The 14,683-nt window shown below is 35.8% G+C and overlaps 1 protein-coding gene across 2 annotated transcripts in view; it reads left to right on the forward strand.

Moving 5' to 3' along the window:
* The window catches only part of IMMP2L (inner mitochondrial membrane peptidase subunit 2), a 410,793-nt gene that overhangs the window by 194,638 nt on the left and 201,472 nt on the right, over window positions 1-14,683 (forward strand). The window lies entirely within an intron of this gene.

Raw genomic sequence — 14,683 nt, forward strand, 5'->3', positions numbered from 1 at the left:
CTAGATATACAGAACAATAAAAGAGATAGATGCTGTTAGGAAAAGGTTTTTTATCATATATGCTGTTTATATAAAAGAAATTACTTTATAATAGGAGATGATTAATAATGAAGCACAAAGAATTGGTTATCAACAGGTCAAAAAGAAGAAAATGTTGGATCTCTTGAGTGAATTCAGTCCCACAGCCCTGAGCAAGTCAGGCCACCCTCTAGTGGACTGAAGTGAGACATGGTTTTCATTTCACATTCATCTGCTATGAAGAAAGGCTCGCGATTTTGTCTAATAAGAGTATGAAAATTTTCTGAAGATTAGTAAATTATATGAATTAGCGTAGTTTTTGCAACAGCAATAGCACCAAAATTTTACAATAAAATGGTTTCTCTCTTATGAATACTGAGTCTCATCTCTATTCACTTTGGATCAGATCTTGGACTGCATTATTTTTGTTTTTATTTGGTAAGAAAATAGTTCATAAAATCACTTATTATGAAGAGTGAATTAAATGAATGCCACCATTCTGAGTAAATTTAAGGTTTTTCTAATTGGTTAGGGCAAATTTTACAAAACTACTCCTGTTAGGCTCACCGGTACATACACTGTGGCTGTATTAAAGCAGTAGTCTTTTCCTTCTGCCTCAAATTTTTAAATACTGCACTTAAGCTAGCTACAGTGAACAAAGAGTTAAATATTTTCAAAGATGTGTGCTGTTCATTTTTCACTCATCCAACTGAGTGGGACTGTTTCATAGATGGATAATAGCATTTATGGGACTGATTAAATGTGAATAAGTGAGATACTCTAGGCCAGGGAAAGGCCAAGTGGTCTTTCTATTTTCTCTCATTCTTTGTGTTATGGATATTCAAATTTTTTCTAATGTGAGCTAAAGAATTATAACAATAAAGTTGGGGCAAACCCATCTTTAGTTACCTTTCAGGTCTTCTTGCCTGAGGTTGGGACAGGGAAAACTAAGATCAGAAAGATGTCACATCATCTTTCTGTAGCCCCAGGGCTCACTGGTGAAATCTTGTTTCTCCTTTGCCCCCACGAGGTGGCTCTTGGAGCCTCTAATGTGTGTAATGTTCACCTCCATGAACTGCAAATGCAAGCCATTTTAAACTTCAAAGTCAACCTATAAGCTTTCCCTGCTGCACAACATAGTGGCCTGTGTTGGATGGGATAATGCTCAGGATGTTTTAAGTAAGCACAACCCAAAGCCAGAAGAGTAAGACCTCTTGTATTGCAGCTCCCACAAGAAAAATGGAAATCCTTCCTGATCTCAGCCCTCTCCTGCCTCGCCTCTGCAAATTACCCTGTGCTAGAGGAGTGGGATTGTGGGGGCAGTAAAAGACAAGAATATTTCAAAAAGTTTGGACAGAGTTGGAAATGTTCTTTTAAAGACAACTCAAAACTGCTAGATCTCATCCAGTGGAGAAACAGATGATCTGGGGAAGGTAAATAGATAGGGACTAGCATTGACCTGTGTGAAATATTTCTTGGGTTTTGCCCCTAGCCTCCTCATGAACTCACTGTCATTCATTCAAAATTTGGCTTTCTAATTAATATGAGAATCATGCAAAAACATATTCAGTGATTTGACATGTGAAATTAAGATTAGAGAAGTGCTTCATTTTGGTTGATTGGTATGGACTGTGTAATTAGAGGGCTAGATAATTAAATCAACTAAAGTATACTTGCATAAAGAAAGTGAGTTCTTATGATAGACTATATATGCAATTAAAGTACTTCCTTGATAGGCATACATTTACATATTAGTTAAAATGTTATTAAATCATACTAAAGTTCTGTTTTGTAAAAAAAAGTGAAGTAAATTGAATTTTATTATTTAGGTAATGCTAAAGAGTATTTTTTTAAGCTATCTGCAGGAGAAAAGTATCTTTTATAACCAAAACAATTATTATTATTAAAGTTCATTAAGTTATTTTTCTGCTGATTTCACTGTGATGCTTGGTGGTTTTAAAATAGCAATGTAATCAATTTTATGAAAATCATATATATAGCTTAATAGGTTACAGGATAGAAAAAAATTCTCTCAGACTGATAGAGAGACAATGAAATTAATACAGACTAACTCCAGCAATTTATTGAGCATACATTTTATCTGATTACTGAGTGCACATTAAATAAACTAAGTTATTATTTGTTTTTAATGGACAATAAACACAATCCATAAATCCCTTAGTTCTTTAAATATAATGATTCTGTGTCTGCATTCTTTTCAAAATTGGAAGATGATTTCAAAACTTTTCCCCCTTTTACATTATGTAGAAAGGCAGAGCATCCTTGGGCCTCCATGTCCTTTTTTGTGATTCAGGATTACCCATTTCTAGTGTTTTCAGTCTGTAAGAACACAGCTCTGTTTAGAATACAGCAAGCGTAGTTCAAAACTGTAATAAATACTATGCAGTTACAGTAAAAATACCACAACTATTTGATTTAAATTCTAAGATGGCACACTTTATATCAGAAATTGGAAATCATTATTTTTTTAAGTGTGAATTCATACAGATTATGTCCACGTGTAAAAGAGACAACACTTTTGGAACAGCTCTATCAGTCATGACTACATGTGCTCCTGTCCTGGCTTCTGAGGCACCATGACTACAAGGAGGAGGCTTACTTGTGTTTTTCCTCACTTACTTTCTTCTTGTAGCCCATTGAGTAAAAAAAGAGGTGAGCTGGTGAGTTTTTTTTGACAGATTAATTCTAACCAGTTCTGCAAAACGTGCCTTTTTGTCTCTTCTATGTGGATTGTGGGGAGGTATTTCTTTCTGAGTAAAGGTCAGTTTCAAAGAAATCTGTGATGTAGTGTCATCAGGTAATTTATTAATTGACTTATTAATTATAGCTGGTTGTCATGGTGTGATTTGCCTGGAATAGAGAAAAAAGAGCCACCACTTCATGTAACCCTGTTCTGCCAGCATTTTCAGTGCAATGTTATCAACCTGACATTGTCATGTGCATTTGACAACCCTGAATTGTCATGGCAGGACTATTGATGTTTTCCTAAAAGGGCTATGCTCCCATACAGCCTAATTTTTATTAACATGCATCTTTCCAAAATTGAATATTTTTTTCAGTGATAAACAAAAGAAACATTTCTGGCTCTTGTTCTTTGTCTTTTTTGAAGATGAAAGGCTTGTTGCCAACAATGAATTCAAATTTCTAGAGTTGCACTTCATAATGAAAAATGCTGTATCAAATTACTTAACCTGCTATGAAATTTCTTTTATCAGATCTGAGAGTTAGTGTTGATACAATAGAGCAAAACCAGATGGAAAAAAAATCTGTAAAGAATTTCACATAAGGAAAAATTCACATATACACAAAGCCCCCGTTACTTCTTTAAATGCTATGTAGGTAGTAGGTGCTATATGACTTGACAAAATCTGGGACTGCATAGTAAAGAGCCTTATAGTACAGGCAAATTCAGTCATGTGTGATGGGGTTGAATGAAAGCAGGGGTGAGGAGCTGATTTTGCTGATCAAGGAGATATTTCCTATTCCAGAAAACCTGCCTATTCATGTAGCATTTTTTTTCTATGAAACAAAAAGTATGAGATCCCAGGCAAAAGCTCTTTCCTCATTATAGGTCCCAGAACCGTAGTCAGCCTTCTGCAGGAGTGGCTTGAGGTCTGAAAAATCTTAACAAGTTTTATCCCTACTGGGTCCAACACAGGGGGATATCTCAGTTCTTCTAATTTTCATCCTTGACCCTATTCTAACAGGCAAGAATCCCTGGCATACCAGTATCTGCAGAAGCCTGGAAGTGAGTCACACATGGCAACCACAACCTTGCTGCGTCACACAGGATCCTTAATGAAGACAGAGTAGTGAAAAGCAGCTAGAGAATCTTTATATGCAGCTGGATAAGGCTGATGTAATATCTGTAAAGCAATTTTCAAGCTCAGCATATATGTTTAAAAATTGATTTCAGCTCAGTAAGTTTATGTCTTATGGTGACATCTCAGGTTTTGTATCCTTTGTTAATTGGATATAACTTATTGGGATCTTCTCTATGGTGGATCTTTAAAACTGAGATACCCGTGTAGATTTCTGAAGGATCTGCTTGTTTGTGACCCTTGTTTGTGGGGCCCAGAATGTGCATGGAACACAGCAGTCAGTGTCATAGCTCTTGGGGCTAGTCTGTATCTAAGGCAGAGGAAGAAAATAGTGGCAGTAATCACTTGAATGTAAGGCCTAGAATTTCCATCCTGGTGTCAATTTGTTGTAATTGGATGGTGATAGGTCTTGAAATTTCTGTCCTTATAGAGAAGCCATTTTCCTTTTCTTTGCTCATATCTTTTTGCCTTTCTATGGAACATTGACTGATATTTTATCTGAAACGGGTTTGTACTTTTTCTGTTGACACTGTGTGGTGTGGAAAATAGTATGTGATCAGTGAAAGGGAACCTCCCTCTCCCAGTAAAAAATTTATTTTAAATTTAGCCACCTTCCCAGATAATGCCACATTTGTGGCAATAAATGTGATACTTATAGTGTGTGTTTCTTAAGGGCAGATCTTCAGACTTGAATTTCTTAACTTTTTTGATGAAACTAAACTAACTATTCTTGTTGCATGTTATTGTGGTTTAATATTAAAATGGGTGTATAACAATAGAAATTCTAAATTATTTTCTTTTCATAACTATTTGCACAAAAGCTGTATTGGTGATTTAGAAAACTTTAGAGTCACTAAGCTAAATATTAGAACAAGAATGGCATTTTGCTTTTAGTCACTTTGAGACTGAGAGAGGTATCAGTTATTTTCCCATGCCATCAACAGCATGAATTTGTCATGGTGATGACAAGAAACAGCACGAGTAAGTGCAGTGTGTGCTCAGAATATGGTTACCTAATGTTAGTTTGAATAAAGTACACTAAACTGTAGGAGTGTAATGGGTGCCTCAGTGAAGTCCTTAGAGTTTAGTTATACAATTTCATTTTTTTCAACTTGCAGAGCTAGAAAATTAATTAAAAGGTCACTGGAACATACAACATCCATACTGATTAAAACCCAAACAATGTAACTAGGAATGCAGTAAACATCTTTCCTCTCATCTCTAGTTTCACTTCCAAAAACTGTACAGGTTAAATATTTTTATTTCAATGTAAAGCTATCTTTAAATCAATAAGCTGGGGGTAGAAAGGATCATGTACACCATGACTTACTGGAGGAGGAGTTGTTTCAGAGGCTTTCACATAGTTTCCATTACTAAGGAAACCACTTATTTTGTCTGTGCATGTTTTGAATAGATCTCTCATTTGAAGTCTGGTGCTCAGACACAGGATTGCATTATAGCACTGAGAAAGAGGTAAAGGAAACAAAAGAGGCATAAAACCACTCCATCTTTAAGGAATATAGCATATTGTATTACATGCTTATGAAAGTGTACATATCTATATATATTTGAGAGATCTGTCTAGATATGTATGCATTTTGATTATTTTGTTCCTACTAAAAACAATGTGAAAATATTAATAAAATAGGCAGGGAAAGCAGATCATCTTCCTTTACTTTGCATGCCTCTATTGAAAGGACATTTGAAAAATCTGGTGTACCAGTTAGGTAGCAACAAATATAAGTCCTGATTTTCATTTCCTGAAACAAAACATAATGTGAGATCGAAGTAGAAAGAAATTCCTATCCATGGTTTTGGATAAAAAAGGCTACAAGGATGGCTCTGCATTCAACAGCTGATCAAACCTTTGCTTGGAAAGTGAGTCTGTTTTGGCAAAATTCTTAATGAAATGCAAGACCTGACTGCAAATACACACCCAGCTATATTTATACATATGTTATAGCTGGGTCAGCACATTTTCACCACATGAATAGCACATATACCCTGTGCTGACCAAACACTTGTATTAACAAACAATTGAATTACTTACCCCTCTATTACCAATTATGTATGCTCAGCTGATATGCTCAGAAACAAAAAGGTTGCCTTAGTACAGCCAGATGCATCTGGTTTGATATGTTTAAAGTATAAGTATTTAAGTAACTTGAAACTGTTTCAAAGTATCCTCAAAGTTGAGAATTGTTCACAAATAATTTCAGTGTCAGAGAAATGTAGAAATCCAGAAGATTTCCAGAAATCTGTAGGGAAATGAAATTTCTGGCTAATAAATATTCTTATTCATCATCTTCTACTATGTAAATTAGTCTATCAGTTAATTTTTTTGCCAAACAGGCTAGAAAATTGAAAACAAATATGGAAATTCCTATTTTCAAGGGCTACAAAGCCCTGGGCTCTGTAGGATCATGTGACAACAAAACTTGTACTGTAGAAAATTAATTTCCCCTATGTTTTGTGTGTTAATGCCATATTTTGAAATTAAGAAACTTAAGTCATCAGTTATTGCTATCTGATATGTCTGATGAATAATTATTTGTAATATATGTTGCATATTTCATGAGCCATTTTGAGTGACAGAAGTTTACTTTTAAAGCTAACATGCCTCAAAGGGATTTATGTGTGTGTTTGTGTGCACAGTTAATAATCAGCCTGTCCCTATATTTTTTTTGCAGTAACTCCTTGACTGTTAAAAGCATGGGAAAATGACAGCTGTGGTAAAGCTGACATGTCCTTGTCTTGACTTAGTTGAGTACTTTTGGGTGAAGCAAAATAATTAGATTACATAGAGATATCAGGACTCATCTTTCTTGGCTAAGAAATATCAATTTTTAATATTTCAGAATATTTGTGTTATTTCAGTACTATAGAGGCTATGTTTACTTTATACTGTTGAATTGTAAGAATTCACAACACATCTCAAGGAGCACTAAAAGCATTGCTATTCATTATCCTTTAGTTTATCCTTTAGTCTACAGCAAGAAATAAAATCTTCAGTGTTTGATAATACTGACCATTTCCTTTATGGTGTAACTGGTGTGTTTCCAAGAGAGTGCATTCAGCCTCTAACTCCCATCAGTATTATCATAAAAGAGATGAAATAAATAAATTTTAAATAAAATAACAGGGATAGGTACTTTCAGAGAAAGTTAACATCTGCTTTTTTAAAAGATTATTACCTGGTGTGGACCAGGACCATTTGATACTGAGAAATAATTAAGAGTTAATAATTTAATTGGGAATTCTAATTACCACAGAAGAGGAACTAAAATTTTGTAGTCATTTAACTATTTGGTAATTGTGTAAAAGTATCATATAAAATTCAGTAGATAATATAACTTACGGTTTAGTGCCAAGTAAATCTTTTGATGCCATCACTGTGACGAGAAGGCAAATCCCAGGTTGAATGGGAGAAGGAGGGTGCTTTTCCCACAATAAGCAGCTCAGAGGGACATAGGAGTATCATTCAGAAAGGCTGCTCAGACTTTAATAATAGAAATGGGATTACACTCTGAGTAGTTGACGATGGAAGGTCATTTGGAACCAATAAAATGAAATTCTGCTTTAAACTGTGAGCTTATTAGAAATAACTGGCAGGAAGAACATATCTCTGTATTACTGGTTGACCAAGAGCTAAGAGCTCACAGCTCTGAGCACAGCTGTGAAAAAAAGCAAATAATAGAGGATGCAGCAGGATTGTTGTTCAGAGTTGTTCCAGGAGCAGTAAGTACCTGGCCACTTCACGTAGGATAATTAATTCAGTTATGATTTTTTTGTGCTTGAGAATCATATGAACTCAAAGTGGAACACACACAATTAAATACTATTCAGGTGACAACAGAGCCCACATTACAGAGGGGTTTATAAAACCTTGTCTTGTGTAGTGTACGAGAATCAGGGGAAAACAAGATTCCTGCTGATAAATACATCCTGCTGGTACTTGATGAGGAAAAGGTAGCAGAAGAACAAAATTTGTGTGTGACTGTGATTAAATTTAAGTCTGGGCTTTTTTCCCCCCCCCCCGTGAGTCATCACATCCTGGGATAAATTTCCAGTGGAAACAGTTTGGGTAGAAAATCAAAGCAAGAGCAATTCAAACCAACCACGACTCGGGTGAAATAAATCACTAGCAAAAAAAAAAAAAAAAAAAACCAACAAAAAAAAAAAAAAAACCAAAAAAACAAAAAAACCCAAAACAAACAAACAAACAAACAAAAAAATCACCACCACCACCAAAAACAAACCAAAAAAACCAAAAAAAACCCCTCTTCAGAAATACTGATTGGCCTATTTATAAAAGAGGTGTGTTTGCAAGTAGCTGACTTCATGCCTACAGAAGAAGCAGCTCAATTTAACATTTTGGAAGATCTTTCCAGTCCTTTTTTGTTTATCAAAGATTAAGCCTACTTATGAGATTTCTATATAAATCCAGTCCTCATCTGTGTGTTCTAAAATCTATTAAACTCTTTTTGATGATTTTTATTTTTGTGACAATGGGAATTTCTGACTTCTCAACTGGTGGGAATACTCATTTTTCAATGTTAAAACAGCTTTTTTCAATATTTACTCAGGTAAGTATAAATGAAGCAAATACGAACTTAGTGTTTTACATTTATTTGCAACTATATAGTATTGGTTTACCTGTCTCTGCATGAAAACAGTTCAGTGACACTACAGAAAGTTCAGAAGAAAAAAAGGAAACTAATATCCATATTTGAGTCTTTTATTTTCACTTTTCTAGATAGTTCTGAAAACAATAATCCTTTAGATAATACTCTCTAAAACAAATTGTCAGGCTTTTTAATTATTCAAATTATTCAAAATTTCGTTCCAATCTGCCACTTTGATTACTAAATAGAAGCCTCACTCATCTGGTCAAGTACTCTCATAAGTTTCTTCCTCTGGTTTTTTGTTTGTTTGTTTGGGTTTTTTATTGTGACAGATAATCTTATTTCAGCTACAAAGAAGTAGCAAAAAAGCCTTATATGCACAAAAAAATTCATATAGGCCTGACTATTTTGTATGCAAAATCCTATAGCCCCGAAATTGTCTAACTTTTTTAGTGTGGTCTTTTAGCACTCCTAATTTTGCTGACATCTACTTTTTCTTTGAGTACTGTAAGAAATAGCTGCAATAAATCCACTTTTTAGATACAGCTGTATTTCTTCCTTGGGCCTTAGGTTGAATTTTTCTTTAGCTAATCGGCCATTCTTACCTTCAGCCATCTCCTGAAGTGGCTTTAACAGGCAGGTGCATTAACTCATTTCATATTTTTCTACAGAGAGAGATTCATCAAGGTAACAAACTTGATGATGGAAGAGAGTATTCCTCTCATTACTGCTAATTTGAGTGTTATGCCAAATAGGCTTTCAGGAACCAGAACACAGATAGTTATGGCCTTAATGAAATAGTAATAATATTCAAACTGGAACCCCAAGAAGTTAAAATGCATGGGTCAAGGAGGGAGAAATCAAACTGCTGATACATATTTCCTAACTGTACTCTCAGGACACATATTTTTGTCGTGGCTTCTGTTATGTCACATGGAGGATATTGAACTAAACATAAAGGAGACTCAATATTGCTGTTTAAAAATGTGCCTCAGGAGTAACCTAAATGGGGAATAATTTGGTACATCAGGCAGGAGCACTAACTTTTGACCAGGAGAGGAAATTCTAGTAATTCCATTAATTTCACTAATCTCTCCTGAGACTGTCCTGGTTCTGGGTATGAGTGCAACTACTTTTGGAGAGAAGCCAAACTTCATTGCTGCCTACACTGCATTTAAAAGCCTTTAATTGAATATTCCTAACTGAGCTAATTATAAACCACCTTAGGCTTTGAATCTCACTTTCCACAGATTCATCTTTCCCATGGCCAGTTTTTTCCTTCTCTTTGTGATTGTGCAAAGAACATGCAATTACTTTCTCACACCCTGCCCCTAATTTTTAGAAAAAACAGTTCACCCTTCTTTTCTCTGAAGTCATCCCTACTGATTCTGGTCTTTGTCTTTGCTAGCTTCTGTCCAGAGGGATGCAGAGGATGCAGAATCCTCTGCTTCCTCTTTCAAGATGTCTTATGCATCACACACTTTCAAGGATGTCAGAGGCAGATCTGTAATCTATTTCTTCCTTTGGCTGTGGCAGAAAGACTCCTGTAATCTTGGCTTAAACACTGGCCTGAGGTGGTCTGCCTTAGTGGGGCTCAACTCATGGCTAGTCTGACCCTAGGACATTGCTGTCAGCCCAAGACCTGCTTAATAGGCTCTGTTTCTGTGGATTTCCCTTCCTTGAAATAAAGTATGTGCATGGGACAAGCATGAGAAGCACTTATGGATAAGTGCTGCCTAAGCAATGGCTGCCCCTCACTCTCCTGCAGTCAGCTGCTACTCCCCCATTTCTCAGTTTCAGTCATGGAAAGGTAAAATTGTGGATGCAGTCCATTCTTCTTCCTTTTGGTGGAAAATAGTTGAAGCAAGGTATGTAAATTTTTCATGAGTGAATGTTTTGGAAGCTTGTAAGGCAAATAAATTGAAATGTCTGCACTCTGGCTTGAATGAGGAGAAGAACTTTTACTTGGCATATACCAACATGGCTTTTTCTTTGCCCATGATAAGCACAACTGTACTCCGAGGGATCTAGGGCACTGATGGCACCAAATATTCATTGCCACTCTAGAGAAGCCTTGACCAAGTCTTTGCCTTGACTAAATTTTTGTTCTACCGAGCTTGAAGGCCTATGTTCATAATTTAGTACAAACCATTTTAATATTTATTTAAAAGTGATCTGACATCTTCAGTATATTTATGACCGACACCTATTTCTGTGCTTTAAATAAATGTTCTGCACCTTGCTTTTTTAAAGAAAAGTGGATCTAAAGTTTTTCATAAGGAGGATATGAATTGACTAAGGAGGGATATGAATTATTATCTCTATTCTTTCGTTTTTATGGTTCTTCTGTGTCAACCTTAGTGGCAAAGGATTTTAAAAGCAAATCAAATAACAATTTTTTTTTTCCCCTCTTCATATACAGGAGAGTTAAGATATGCTAATTAAGTGGGTTCAATACCAGAAATGGGCCGGGTCCAAAAAGGTCCAGAATTTAAAACAAGTGTCCCAACACATAACCTGTCTCTTGCACAGGTTTGTAACTGAGAATTACTAGCTTTGCCTGCATTAGTTTGGGCATAAATGTGTTACACTCTTTAAATAGTATGATTAATCAACCCTTTCAGAAAAGCTCTAGTATTCAAGAGCTCTACAATACACAGAAAATCTTTTTGTTCTGAGAACCATCCTTCTATTATTTTACCTCTGTGAAATTCCTGTGAATATTAAAATTTTCATAGACTTTTAAAAGGGTTTAAAGAAAGAGAGGAACTGCTTTTAAACAATGAAATACTATAGGTCTTTTTTTTTTTGAAAGCAGTCAATAGGCCCTATAAACACATACCTCACCTTTAATACCATGTAATTCTGTATTTCAGTATATCAGTGGAATAATGCACTGGCTCTCTGAAGAGCTTGTGGAAGTGAAACATTTAGCATCAGCATCATGGAGCTTAATTGGAAGTTCACCTGCAGTTATTTGTTGATAACATCTCAAGGAATCATAGAATCATTCTCACTTTCATTGACAAATCATTCCCAAACATACTTGTAGGGAATGAGATAGATGTTGTAGTAAAATGTTTTACATCATTGGGTTCAGAAGTAAAATTGTAGAAAGAGACATTTACTACTGGTTTACTTGAAGCCATGAAAAATCTGAAATGGAGGCTTTCAGGGTAACAGTTACTGCATATGCTGTGGTCACTTTTCCAAGGCCTACTGTAAAATCTATTTATATTCTTGGAAACCAAATTGCCCATAAGCTAAAAAACCAAACCAAACCAAACCAAACCAAACTAAAAAAAAAACAAAAAAAAAACCAAAACCCAAAAAAACCCCAATACAACAACAACAACAACGACAAAAAAAAAAAGTAAGGTACAAGTAAAACTGGGGGACATCTATAAGTAAAAGGCCAGGCAAACTGTTGGTTTTGTTGAAGAGAATTTGTGAATTACTGATTTTAGTGTGATCAGAAATTCACCCATAGGTTTAAGAAATATTTATACAAAGGTGTTTTAGAAAGAGGGACAGGAGAAATAAGTTGAGATCTACAACTCATTAACACTTAATTTTCTGCATATCCTACTGAATGGCATTTACTGTAATCCTGTTTCTGTCCTGCTTTGTTTTATATGTGTGCATCCATGTGTGTGTGTGTGTGTGATTTGAATTTCTACTGAGCTTTGTTTTAGATAATATAAGTGTATCTGCAGATGACATGATACCAGTACTTAGCTAGAGTGTTAAATCAGCAAAATCTCTGAAAATTATATTTTAAATTGCAATGGAAGAACAGCAACATTTTGATGAGTAAAACTGCCCTTGATTACTATTTGTACAACCACCTGCAACAGCAGTAATAGGGTGCGTGCCATTAAAATAGAAATAAAAGTGTATATTTTCATAAGGATAGAAGGTGGCTTAGGAAGAAATAAATTTGTTAAGTCTTAATCCTGGAATTCATTTCACACATTCACAACAATACTTCACCTGTAACAGGAGACGATTAAGAGCAGAATAAATTTATCTGCCAGGTACTGTTACCTTGTTATGCTTAGAAGTTTTGTCCTTTACCTTCCCCTTTATTACTGCTTCATTTGTTGTATCCTATGTTAGTATTTGGCATGTATTGCCTGTTTTTTTTTTTTTTATTCCAAACAAAGAAAATTGACATCAAGACTAAGAATATGTTCTGGTACCTCTAGTACTTCTTTTGAAAACAGAAGTTAATTGTAACTGCTCCTTGTGTGTTCATCAGTTTTGAAGTAGTGCTGAATTTGAGTGTGTTTGTGAGTTGTACAAATTTTTGCCTTCAAGAAAACACCACTTAGTCTTTTTAATAACTTTTCTGTATTTCCAAAAGGTTAATTGTGTGAGAACCTGTTTTCCATTCTCAAGTCATGTAATAACAGTGGGACATTTTCTCAGTTGCTACCTTGGAGATGGAGTTTGTTTCACAAGTCTCACTCTACTGCCTTCTGCCCTCATTAAAATTTCATGATTTTTTAAAGCAGAAGTTTTTCTTTGTACGAGTAAGTAATTAAGTCATAAATATTTGGACAAGAAATTTTACTGAATGATATATTTCTATATCAGCAAGTATGCCTGCACTCCAATGTGACAAGATGGTCAATGCTTATTTCAGTGCTGCAGAGTGGTGTTGCAGTATATTTCTTCTCTTCTTCTGAAGGAAAGACATATTTTTTCTCTGAACTTTCCTAATTGACCCACCGGGCAATCACAATTACCATAAGCTCATATTGTGGAGTCTGGCTGAGTGAATAACTTAGATCTTCCCAACTCCTAAATGCCTTTTAGACAATTAAAGTGGTATATTGTTTTTAACCCTGAGTAGCAGGGACTTGGTATATGAAAAGCAACTCACATTTGTTGCTTAGTTGTTCATTATTGATACTACTTATTCTTACTTATTTTTATTCTTGTTTGTGTTACAATCCATTGATAAAACAACTGAAAGGAGAGGAGATGGAAAAGAAAAGAGCTGCATGGTTCTGCCTCTGTGTCTCTCCCCCTGCTGAGTGTTCCTGTTGCAGTGCATACATGCATGCAGTCACTCCCAGTGTCTCAGGGAGTCCTTGGCTCTGAGCTGGGTGCAGGTGGCAGTTCACAGAGGGACTGAGCAATGCCCAGAGCAGGAGTGCATTGCTGGAAGCAGGGAAGAGGAACAGTAATAACACAGAAAGGAAAAAGGTGAAAATGATCCGGTCCTTTGAGAGCAGCAAGCTCTTACCAGTCTGGTACTGAGCTGTAAAACAACCTTTGCAGATTAACTTCCTGGTTGCAGTTTTTCCAACCCACTGCCATCAGCAGCTGCGTTCCCACCCTCTCCACAGGCTTTTCTGTCTGACCCTTTGCTTAGCCCTGTCAGGATCGTGGCAACAGGTGAATGATGATTTGCGCTCTTAGCATCCTGAAGCAGTGCAAGGAGTGAAGGATCGAACAAGTGCTGCAGCAGGAGAAGATAAAGGCTAATAGCAAAGAGAAGATTATGGTGGGCAGCTGTTAGACAGGCTGAGGCTGGTGAAGGACTCCTGGGTAATGCCTCTGGAGCAGGCTGATGTGTCTGTGTGTTGAAAGAAGCACATCCTCCCTTCTGGGCTTGTTTTCACCCTCATGTTCACTGTTGGCAGAACTTGTGTGATAAGCTGCATAGGGAATCTAATACAGAGCCACACTTTTTTCCACTCTTAGAGTAGTTTAATTCAGATCAGTACTACTGAAATTCAAATAGAACTGTGGCTTAGTTTGGAGGCAATAGGAACTATTTCTCTGAGTGCAAAAAAAAAAAAAGGCTGGAAAACTGGCTGATAGAAAATGATGTGAAAGTCAGATTAAAAAGTCAGAGAAGGAAGGGTGAGTGAAACGAAAAGTGTAGTACAAAGTCTAATTAGGAACTAATATGATTTTTCTGTTGTAAGCTGGGAGTTATAATTGAAAGTGTCAGAGGAAGAGAGAAATCTGGCTTTATAAGTCTCAGGGTGACTAAAGCCATAAGTGTGACATGGCAATGAAAAAAGACAAGTGTAAAGACATATCAGGATGTATTACAGCATTTTTAGAAGTGGAAAGAAAATATTAAAGGCAATGTACATGGTACCGGTGGGATTTCATCTGAAATTCTGTTTGTAGTTTGGGTCACATATGATTGAAACGAATTCTAAAAGGAAGTGCAAG

Source organism: Motacilla alba, chromosome 1A (genome assembly GCF_015832195.1).
Source record: "Motacilla alba alba isolate MOTALB_02 chromosome 1A, Motacilla_alba_V1.0_pri, whole genome shotgun sequence".
Classification (NCBI taxonomy): domain Eukaryota; kingdom Metazoa; phylum Chordata; class Aves; order Passeriformes; family Motacillidae; genus Motacilla; species Motacilla alba.